This window comes from Corvus kubaryi, unplaced genomic scaffold (assembly GCF_017639235.1).
Source record: "Corvus kubaryi isolate FWS band 111438036 unplaced genomic scaffold, C.kubaryi_AGA036_p1.0 37334, whole genome shotgun sequence".
NCBI classification, from domain to species: Eukaryota; Metazoa; Chordata; class Aves; order Passeriformes; family Corvidae; genus Corvus; species Corvus kubaryi.
The window spans coordinates 5,556,500-5,566,509 of NW_024581108.1; the positions used below are offsets into that span (position 1 = coordinate 5,556,500).

At 41.2% G+C, this 10,010-nt stretch overlaps 1 protein-coding gene across 2 annotated transcripts in view; it reads right to left on the reverse strand.

Moving 5' to 3' along the window:
- NTNG1 (netrin G1) overlaps nucleotides 1-10,010 on the reverse strand; it is a 149,570-nt gene that overhangs the window by 86,115 nt on the left and 53,445 nt on the right. The gene's annotated exons all lie outside the window — the stretch shown is intronic.

The following is a 10,010-nucleotide window of genomic DNA, read 5'->3' on the forward strand; positions in this document are numbered from 1 at the left end:
GAAGACTGAGAACAGTATGCAAGTCTCTAACAGCTCAGTAACTCCAACTCTTCTTAGAAAGATAGCAGCCAAAGAGAATTTCTTTTTGAAACAAGCATGTTCCTCAGAGCTCTGCCCAAAAAAGAACTAATTTTTAAGGCAAGTGTATTTTGTTAGCAGTGCAGTCTGTGTGTACTCAGTATGGCCAGTATTCAGTACACTTTCAAGTTTCCTTTCACCCAGGTGGGAAATTTATCATGCTTAACTTGTGCTCCCAGCTCAACACTGCCTTGCCTTAAAACATTTACACTTGCAACCAAAAGCCATTAGAAAAACAGTGCTCTGTCAGGTCTGGGGCTTGATTCAGGTATCTGCCATCTTATCACAGCGTACCAAAGTACTTCAGAAAAGACTTTTCATGAGGCACCAGGTTCAATTTATCAGGACAAGATAATCCAGCACTTGATTAGGTGGGAGATGTCAGTGGCTCCAGCTGGAACACTGCCGAGGTGGCAGGAGCTCTGAACTGAGGGTTGAGTTAAAAACAGCAACAAAAAAAAGCTTGCCAATAGTGCACAGCTTTTACTGCCGCTTGTCCACTGCAGCAAGGTGAAAGTGAATTATTCTCTTTCTGGCCTTTTGATGCATTAACTTTCACACTACAATCTTCTGCTTCTTCACAAAGGCTGTTTTGTCTGCAGATTGGGGATATCTTGCAGCAGTTGCCAAGATATCAGACCCTGTAGGCTGCACTGAATCATGTATATCTAATTTCACCTTTCAACAGTACATAAGTATTTTGCTACTTGTTCATTCTGTGTTTGTTCCAGAGAGCAACTGCTGCTCTGTATCCTTCCCTCTGCCTGACGTACAGACTGTGGAAGAAGCCTCTATTCCCTTACAGTCAGCACTGCTGGGGAAAAATACGCACATGCCTATACATAGCAGAGCTCGATGAGGTCATAAATGTAGCTTTGTCATTAATCAGTGTTCCCTGCACCTACCCTGAAAAGAGAACAAGCCCTGGTATGATGATCAACCTTTTCTTTTCTTATAATTGCAGTTATAATTCTTTTCATCTCAAAGCCTGAGGGCAATGAAGTGACTCAATGCTATCCAGTGTGGAAAACGGGTTTCAAACGTAAGTTTCCACCTTGGCCACTGCTCTGCTCCTTGACATACTCCCACAAAACACAAGTAAAAGAACTTCAGCACTCACTTTGACCTCCCCACTGGCAACTTCCTCTCACCTGGGCTGGGAAATACTATTTTCTTTCTCTCTCTTTCTTTTTAATACAGCTGAATGCTAAAACTGACAACGATTCACTGGGACTGGAAGTTAGGAAAAAAACCTACAAGACAACAAAAAGGGTTATTTGAGAACCAGCATGCTGCTTGTTACACTGACAGCTTCAAAGCATGCAGCTGTAACTGAAAGTACTCTGCAAAATATTGTCTATAATAAGTCTGTTACAGCTCTGATTTCAAGCTCATGGTTGCTATTTCTATGCCTTCCTTTTGAATAAAACAGTGACAATTAAAAGTAAGTTTCAAGCAGAAGAGAGAAAACACAGAATTTTTAAATATTTGAGATCCATTTAATATATCAGATACAAATGCCAGAATCTGCTAACACACAGGCCTATTTTCCTCAGGGAAAATATACATATTGTGAAATTTGTAAGGTTCCAGACCCTTTGGCTACATGTAAACATCAGTTTATCAGAAGATGCTCAGATTGCATAAATCACACCTTCTGAGGTTGCCCAGAAAGACCTGGTCACTTCTATCTGTGTACCTCTAACCTATCTGCTTTATGCTTCTGCCTTTGCTTTGGCAAAAGCAACTACACTGGGAAGTCACAGGTACCAAAACCCAGCAAATAAACGTTCCCGTGTAGCCAGAGAGGTGCACTAAGCACTGCTGAGGGATGGCTTTAGTTCCCTGCTCCACAAGCAACCACTGAGTCTGTTGTGATTCTTCGTGCTAAACACTAAAGCCGCTCTGATCCGTTAGTCCCTGCATGCTGGAGGAAGCATGTTTTATGACTTCCAGCAGGTAACCCAGGTTGTATGGGATGTAGTGTTTCTTGCTGTATATTAGTTGATTTATTTTACTCCCTTTGCCTTTTATCTTTTGCTTTTTAGCCAAAGCTGAGGTGCCAACACAATCAGAATAACTGGGAGAGGGGCTCTAAAAACACCCCACAAGCTAATGTGAATACAGTAAGGCATTGGGAGCTGGTAGCCCTAGCTTGCAACTGAAATGCAATCTACAACTCTGTGCACAAAGCTTTTCAGAGAAAGATGAGACCCAGTTAATGGCAGAGTATTGTGAGAAATAGGTCAGAATCACTGTGCTCTCCTGTCCTGCACCTGAAACTCTTACCAGTGGTAACAGTGGTGCCACAACCTGCCACACTTGGGTAAGGACATCACTGCAAATGAGAATCCTAATAAAAGCTTCACGTATATCCTCCCCAATAAACAGAATTATTTTTTTAATTTTATGATACAGAATTCTCTTTTAAAAGGTGAATGATTTGATGACACCAAAATAACCTGTGTGGAGTTGAAGTGCTTGAAAAAGAAAATTAGGAGAAAAAAAATCTAAGCTGATTATAAGCCAATAAAACAAATGTCCTGAATTCTAACAGGAGGAGGAGAGAAATTACAAGTTTATGTAAATTCCCCTCTGTCTACTGACATGGCAATTGCTGATGTAATTTTGAAATATTTAACATAGTTATTGCTTCAGAGGCTTGGAATCAGGTTCCCATTTTCTCTACCAGCAACTTGGCTTTCAACTGCTTCTAATTAATCTTAAATGTAATTTGCATGGTAAGTCATACTTACATTACCAAAACAGTCTAAAAGGGTCTTACTCTACACAAATGTCCCTCAGTACATGCTATTATGAAAACAATTAATTTAACTGGGATTAGTTACATATTTTAGTGTCTTGATCTCTACGATAATCCTCTTTTAAGACTTTTGTCTCAGTAAAATGAATACAACAAAGACAAACTTTGCCCAGTTTGTGCAAACTAAGCTCAGTCTGTGTTGGGGCCATCTGAAGGACCAGAACATTAGCATCTCTAAGTAATTTTGTGACTAGCAGGCAGCCATAAATAGATCTTCATTTAAGCCTTCCAAGGAGCAGCTCTTCAGTAGGGCTAGGTGGAAAATAGTTATAACTTTTCAAAATTATATTTAAGCCATTAGGAGAGTTCTAAATAATTAAATACTGATAAATACTTCTAAACACTTTACTGCCAATTAGCATAAAGGTAGCCGAGTCTTTCCCAACACCACAACCATGACCATCTAAAAGAAACCCGCTATTTTCCTGTACAGTAATGGGAGATTGATATTAAATAGCTCCTTGCAGGCAGGCAAATTAAGCTGCTATTTATTTTCATTTTGGCTGTTCATGGAATTGAAAATAATACTGAAACTACTTCCATAGTCTAAGTGTTGGCTTTAGGAGGAGGTACCCAATTTGCAGGCACAGCGAGGGCATGTGGCTGTATCACGACTTGATCGCATTCAGCCCTGGCTGGAAAAAGCAGAGTTACCTGAGAAGCTCCTGAGTAGGGCTGGCTGGTCCCAGTAGGGTTTCCCCTCAATTAGCTGGATTGAGTTTGTTTTAGCACACAGCAATGTCTCTTTGTGCCAGCCAACTCAAACTTTTAGAGTGGTGTCGGAGGTGCTCCGCAAGTGTCCCTGGCTGGGACAGGATGCCGGGCTGCCCTTGCTCCCCCTGGGCAGCAATGTGTCCTACCAAAAGCAGCTCCAGGAATAGCACAGTGACCCTAGGCTGAGGATTTAGGTCAAAAACAGAGGTCCAGCAGTAGTGTGACCTTTGAATGTCAGCAGGGGAGCAGCAGCAGTGCTGCAGCTGCTGTTCAAGGGTTGAAGTGTGAGTGCTGCTGCTGCTGCTCAGGTGAAGCCTCTGGTCTCTCCCCTGTACAGCTCCTCAGTGGCCTCCACACAGGCTTAGGGTTTGATTGAAGATGTTGTTTGTTTCAATGTATTCCCTGTCTACATTAAGACCTCATGGACTTTTTCACTCAGGAACAAAGGCAGAGGGGCTTAACTCTTCTGTAGTGTGAATATTGGAAGCTGTATCACAGATTACACGCTGTAATGGACACCTGGCTAAATCCCTACAGAGGATTATAACTTGCATTTTCAAACTGGTGAAGGCTGCTGAGGTCAATCTGGCCAAGATTTTAAGAAGAACCAAAATAAATTTTTAAGAAGTGAGTCACTACAACTGAATTTTATACCACTGCCATAAGGTAATTAGCTCAGATGCCCAAGACAAGAAATAAATACAGCCTCACTCATGTTTGGAATGTGGCTGTGTGGTAAATTACTGCCTTCAAGTCACACTTTTGGACTACAGTATTTCTGTTTTCCTTTTCAAGAGATCATTACAATTGGTGCCATGCTGTACATTGCAGATGATTAACTAGACAGTAATAGCTACTGGCAGCAACTGCCCTAATGCTTATATTTTACATGTGGTTTCTAACCAGGAATTACTTATTTACCATGACAGAGCCAGATTATGAAACCATTAATTGTGAGATACTACTTATTAGGTGTTGTCCTGCTAAGGGCAAACAGTCAGTGAGGTGGAGGATTTGGAAGGTCCAGGAACTGTTGCATGACAATTGATGTTATCAAAGCCACTACATCCATTAGCTGGTTTGAAAGCATCTTGGTCAATGTCAGCAGAATTATTGTTGTGATGATGACAGGAATGGCTGTAGACAAGAACATTTTACCATCAATAGCCTTTCATCACTGCAGTGACGGCATTTTAAGTTGAAGTGATTTAAGTTAAGAAAGAAAAAGTGCTAAAATCTGAGTGGAAGATTTGATGGTCTTTCAAGAGCTCCCAAGCGAGAGGCATCTGGTTGCCCAGACTAGCACTTTGAACTCTGAGCTGCAGGCTGAACCATGTACATTCTTCAAAATGAGCAAAAAAGAAAATAAAAGCATGTTTAAATCAATACCTTCTGGGGAGACTTAAAAAGATTAAACCAGGGAGGATATGACTGGCCAAAAATAGACAATAATGCTTAACAACTTTGTGCACTTTTAAGCTTGAAAGTGCATTGCAGATTATGGTCCTGATCCTGCAACAAACTTGGTGCAAGAAGGCCCTTGTAATTCAGATTTAAAAAATATATTTAAGTTTCTAAAAATCTTTGCTGTGTGGCACACAAACCTAGCTAATTATTCTTCATGACAACACCCCCACGAGGTATGGAATCCTATACCAAATTTACATATAGATGCAAAATTAGAGAGAAATGCTTTTGCATGATGAACTCTGTAATCCCTGATTATACTGTACTGTTTCTTGCAAAGCCTTTTGGTAGATCATGTGAAGGTATTCCTGGCATGCAGAGTAGTTCTCAGATTACTGCCTCTTTTCAATACTATGGATTGAAAATGTTGCATAGGAAAACATTTTAATATTTGCAGCAACAAATGCACTGGTGCATTTGCCAAAGGCATTCAATTCCTAGCAGAACATTCTCTCTTTTTAGAAACTTTAGTTACTTTTTGAAAATTATTTTCAATTTACTTTATGTGGCAAATTGAGTTTTGTTTTCTCTGAAGTATTTCTACCCACTTCTGGGGGAGTGAAAATCCTTCTTTTCCTCACTGGTATCTTTCTGTTACTAAAACTATCTCTGACTTGGCAACCTTGCTGATGTAACTTCGGTCACTTGATCATTCTGGCATAACCTTATGGCGGATCTACTGGCACTGACCCCAGTGTGGTTTTGTTATTTCAGAAGCTCAATATTGGTGTTTTCCTCTTGCATCAGCAGGTATCTGGCAACATAATCACTTTCCTATTTATAGTTTTTGCAGTGTCATGACATGCCTGATGCTGGAACCCCATTGTGCTGAGCTCTGGCTGAACAATACGGCAAATGTTCTAAGAAAACCTGAGTTTCTTTTACACCAGATGCATACCTGGATTTAAGATCCCAGTGATCATGGAAGGAATGAGAGCATCAAAATCCGAGAAATTAAATCATCCTGGGGGGGACAGGAAGAATCAGAGTGCTGGAACACTAAACATTTTTTTGTTGGTTTTTTTTGTTCCTTTGTAGTTATAAATGATTGTGTTCAGAGTTTAGGTCCAAACCAGAAATCTGTGCATACCAAAAAGTCTGAGAAACAGGTTTTGATAGCATGGAAGACCCCTGCAGGCCTTAATGTCTCTGGCTAGCCCCACCTGGGAGCAGGGGTTGATGCCCCTGACCAACCCCACCTGAGCCCCAGGCCAGACCCTATTTAAACTCAGGCCGAGGTCTCTACCTGGTCTGTTCTCTACCCTAGGCTTGTGTTGTAGTCCTGGATTCTTCTTGCCTTGTGAGGGGGCTTCCTTGATGACCCTGATTTGCTCACTTGTACCTGGGACTCCTGGTGGGATGTCAATATCCCCCAGCTGTACTCTGGCCTTGCGGGGTGGTGCTGAGGTGTGTCTCTGATGGCACATCTTCCCCTGCTGTTCCCTGGCACTTGCTGAGGGATATACAGGGAGTGAGGGGATGGCCGTAGCAGAAATGCCAAGCTTCCTGCTGGCCCTAGGGACAGGTATGTAGAGTGGAGCTCTTTATAGTAGCTGAGTATGGCATCAGGTCATGAGATACCAAATCATGGGAGCATGGAAATTCTGTGTTAGCAAAAATTCCTGGAAGACTCCTGGTGTGAGGAAAGTGGAACACTGCAATCTGAGTGGACTCCTGACCCCTCCCATGCAGGGCACAGTGGCTGCTGTGAGCTGTGCTGGGCTGGTGCTCCTCTCAGTGTGTGAGAGTGGCAGGAGGACCTTTTCTGGTACACAACACAATTGAGTGTGTAAATGCAACTAGTTCTGTGTTTTCATTGCCCACAGGCAAAGTGAAGAAATGGGCCTTGTAATAATGCTGGAGGCAGGTGGGTTGTAATGGCTGTGGCTTCTGCAAAAGGTTGTTCTTAGGTTTCAAACTGGTTCCCAAGAAAGCTCCATCTTCTGCCCCTGTGGCCCCACTTCTGTGGTAAGGGTTTCCTTGTCCTCCTGGTGGCAGCTCTGGAGTAGTAACCATGGAAACTTGTGCAAAGTATTGCTGCTGCAAGTCCTGGCTGTTGAGTACCTCCAAGTACAGGACACAAATTTCTACCTGATTTTTGTGTAAATCAAATGAAGTGAGCAGAATACTGATGTGGTGTTTAACTGATGACTTACAGTGTTCAGTGCAATCCTATCCTGTGCTCATTTCAGTAAATGCATCTTACTTGGACTATTCTTTAGGTAGAGCATTCATCACAGCCCTAAAAAAGTCATGCATGTGCCAAATGCCATGTGAGGTTAGAAGTGAGCAGTATAGAAACACAAACCCCCTGAAGTTAATGGAAAATAAATGTACAGTGTTGTAATGAAAACTATGTGGCTCTGGATCTCACCATTAAAGGACAGAACCATGATTTTTGTGTACACGGTTCCAAAGGAATTACAGTGAAAACTTTTTTTTACCAAGCTGTTATTGGTTAGTTATATCTTATTATGGTAAGATGTTGGATGTAACAGGATGGATTTATACTGCGGTTTAAAAGTCTTCTGTCCATAACAGATCTGGATTAAAACTCTCCATCATTGAATTGCCACTTAAGTAGCTTAATGATAATGCTGAATGCATTATTTACTTATTGTGAAGGATGTACAAAGCTCCTAATTCTTTTTTTCTCTTAGCCATGGTATTTTTCAATCCAGAAACTTTCTAAAATGCTATGCAGCTTGTTAACATCACTTTATTAACTGTGTCCACCAAAGCAGACTGTCATAGCTTTTTTTTATGGTACACAGCTATTCTACAGTGTCCAAATACTTAGAGAAGAACTGCTGCATTAAACTTGAAATATGTTTTACCAAGCACATACAAAAATGTGAAGTGCAAAACAAGCTATTCTAAACAAGCAAAGCTTTTGTGTCTACTTCTACTGTATTTAAGTATAGAGTAATAAGAAAAGTCTGCATTATTACAGAGTTACTATAAAGCAAATAATACGAAGAATTTAAAAACAAAAAAACCATCCACTTAACCCCTATATTATTGGCTTCTATGCCAGTTCAAACTAGGTAGTAGAAGTCTGAAATGCTAACATCCTCTAGAATGATGTAAAAACAACTTCAGCACTTCTATGTGTAGTTCATACAATAGCTCAAGTTTTGTGTTAGGCTTGGCTGATGGAACAACATGGTAAGTAATATGCTTTGTAACTAGCGTTTAATAAGTTGGGAATTTTCAGATTCAGTGAAGCTCAAATTATGGTTACAAAGCAGTATCATGTAGTTTCAAAGGGGTGGGTTTGAGGCCACGCTGCTAAGGGTGGGTGCATGTGTATGCAGACAGGCCCAAAGGGCTCCCAGCCATTCACCTGCTGCTCTCTCCCTCAGCACAGCAAAACAGACCATGGGCTTCCAGTCACTAGAAGTAAATTTGCACTAAATTAAAATAAGGCTGCTCTTTAAAACAGCACAGATATAACTCCCCCCGGCCCCCCCCCCCCCCCCCCCCCCCTTGAAAAAATTGGAAAACAATTTAAGAAATCCTGCTGTGCGTGCTACATTTCTGGTCCAGCAACTTCCAGTGGATCTCTTTCCTTGGGGATTGCACGTTTGCCATGGGCTCAGTCCTGCCTCAAGTGAGCGTTAGCCTGACATGTAGCAATGTGCTGCTTGCTGAGCCCTCTCCCTGTTTGCTCGTCCCTGCAATTCTGCTGGTGAGCTGATGGTCTCTGAGCTGGCTGCTTCTTTCTAAGCACCAATTTCCTACAAATCTGGGAAATCCCACCTTTGTGCCTAGAAATTATGCTGATGTATTGGTGAGCTGCATGTGTCTGGAAAACAAGTACTTTTTTCCCCAGTCTAAAGTTTTTCACCAATTCAAGTCTCTGTTCTGATGCACTGCTTGGCCAGATAAATACTGGTACTGCCAGAAAGGATGCAACAGCTGGGAATGAAGTGAAGCAATGCAGCTAGATTGACTGGCTTAAGGACAACCCGAAAATGCACCCTAAATAGTGAACAAAGAGCTAAATTATGCCTGTGCTGTTGTAGTCATGCTTATCTGTTAAAAGGTCACTTACATACAAAACCAGCTACTTGCATGTGCAAGTGTTGTTTATGTTGTAAAAGACTGCCCAGGGTAGTACATGTGTGTTGGACTTAGACACAACTTCTGTCCCAACAAAATGCATTTTACTGTATATATCCCCCCAAGGCATCATTACAATTTTATTCTTACAAAGAGCAGCAGGATTTAGGACAACAGAATCAGATTATTTCCTTTCTGACAGATGTAAACATAGCACCTGCAAATGCTTGCTCTGGTCTGCACTGCAGGTATTGCTGTTGCAAGCTCTACAATTTAAATTCAGGTATGAAGAATTCTGTTTTTTCTGCTGGCAGTATTTTATTTCCTCTGTATTTACACATCTGTGTGAGCAAGCTTTATATTTTTAATTTTCTTCATCTGATAATTTTACTCTTTCCTGAAAGTGGAACTGTAGAATATGCTACCCCTGGGAAGCACAGCAGTGTGAGGGAAGGTATGACATGTTACATCATTGTGACTGTAGGTTTTATGTTTTACTCTGAATACTGTCAGACTGTGTTAGTGGAGATAGCCAAAGGCACTGTACCAAGCTATTCTGGTTGACAAGAAGCTTATACAAAACTATTTTCATGCACAAAAATGCACAACTCCTGTTCTGGGAAGTTAAAAGGGAAACTAACAAAACCAAATCCCAAACCTTACCTAGCTTTGTAAAGACAGAGTCCTTGTTTAAGTATTCACCATCAGAAACAAGATCTTATAATTTATTTCTCACTTGTAATTTCCACCAACTTAAAAGATGCTGTTTGCTTGCCTAGATGTGCAGCTACACAGACAGACATTCTGCAAAATCTGTGGGATACTGACTATGAATTATGGCAAGACAATCAGCAGAAGGATA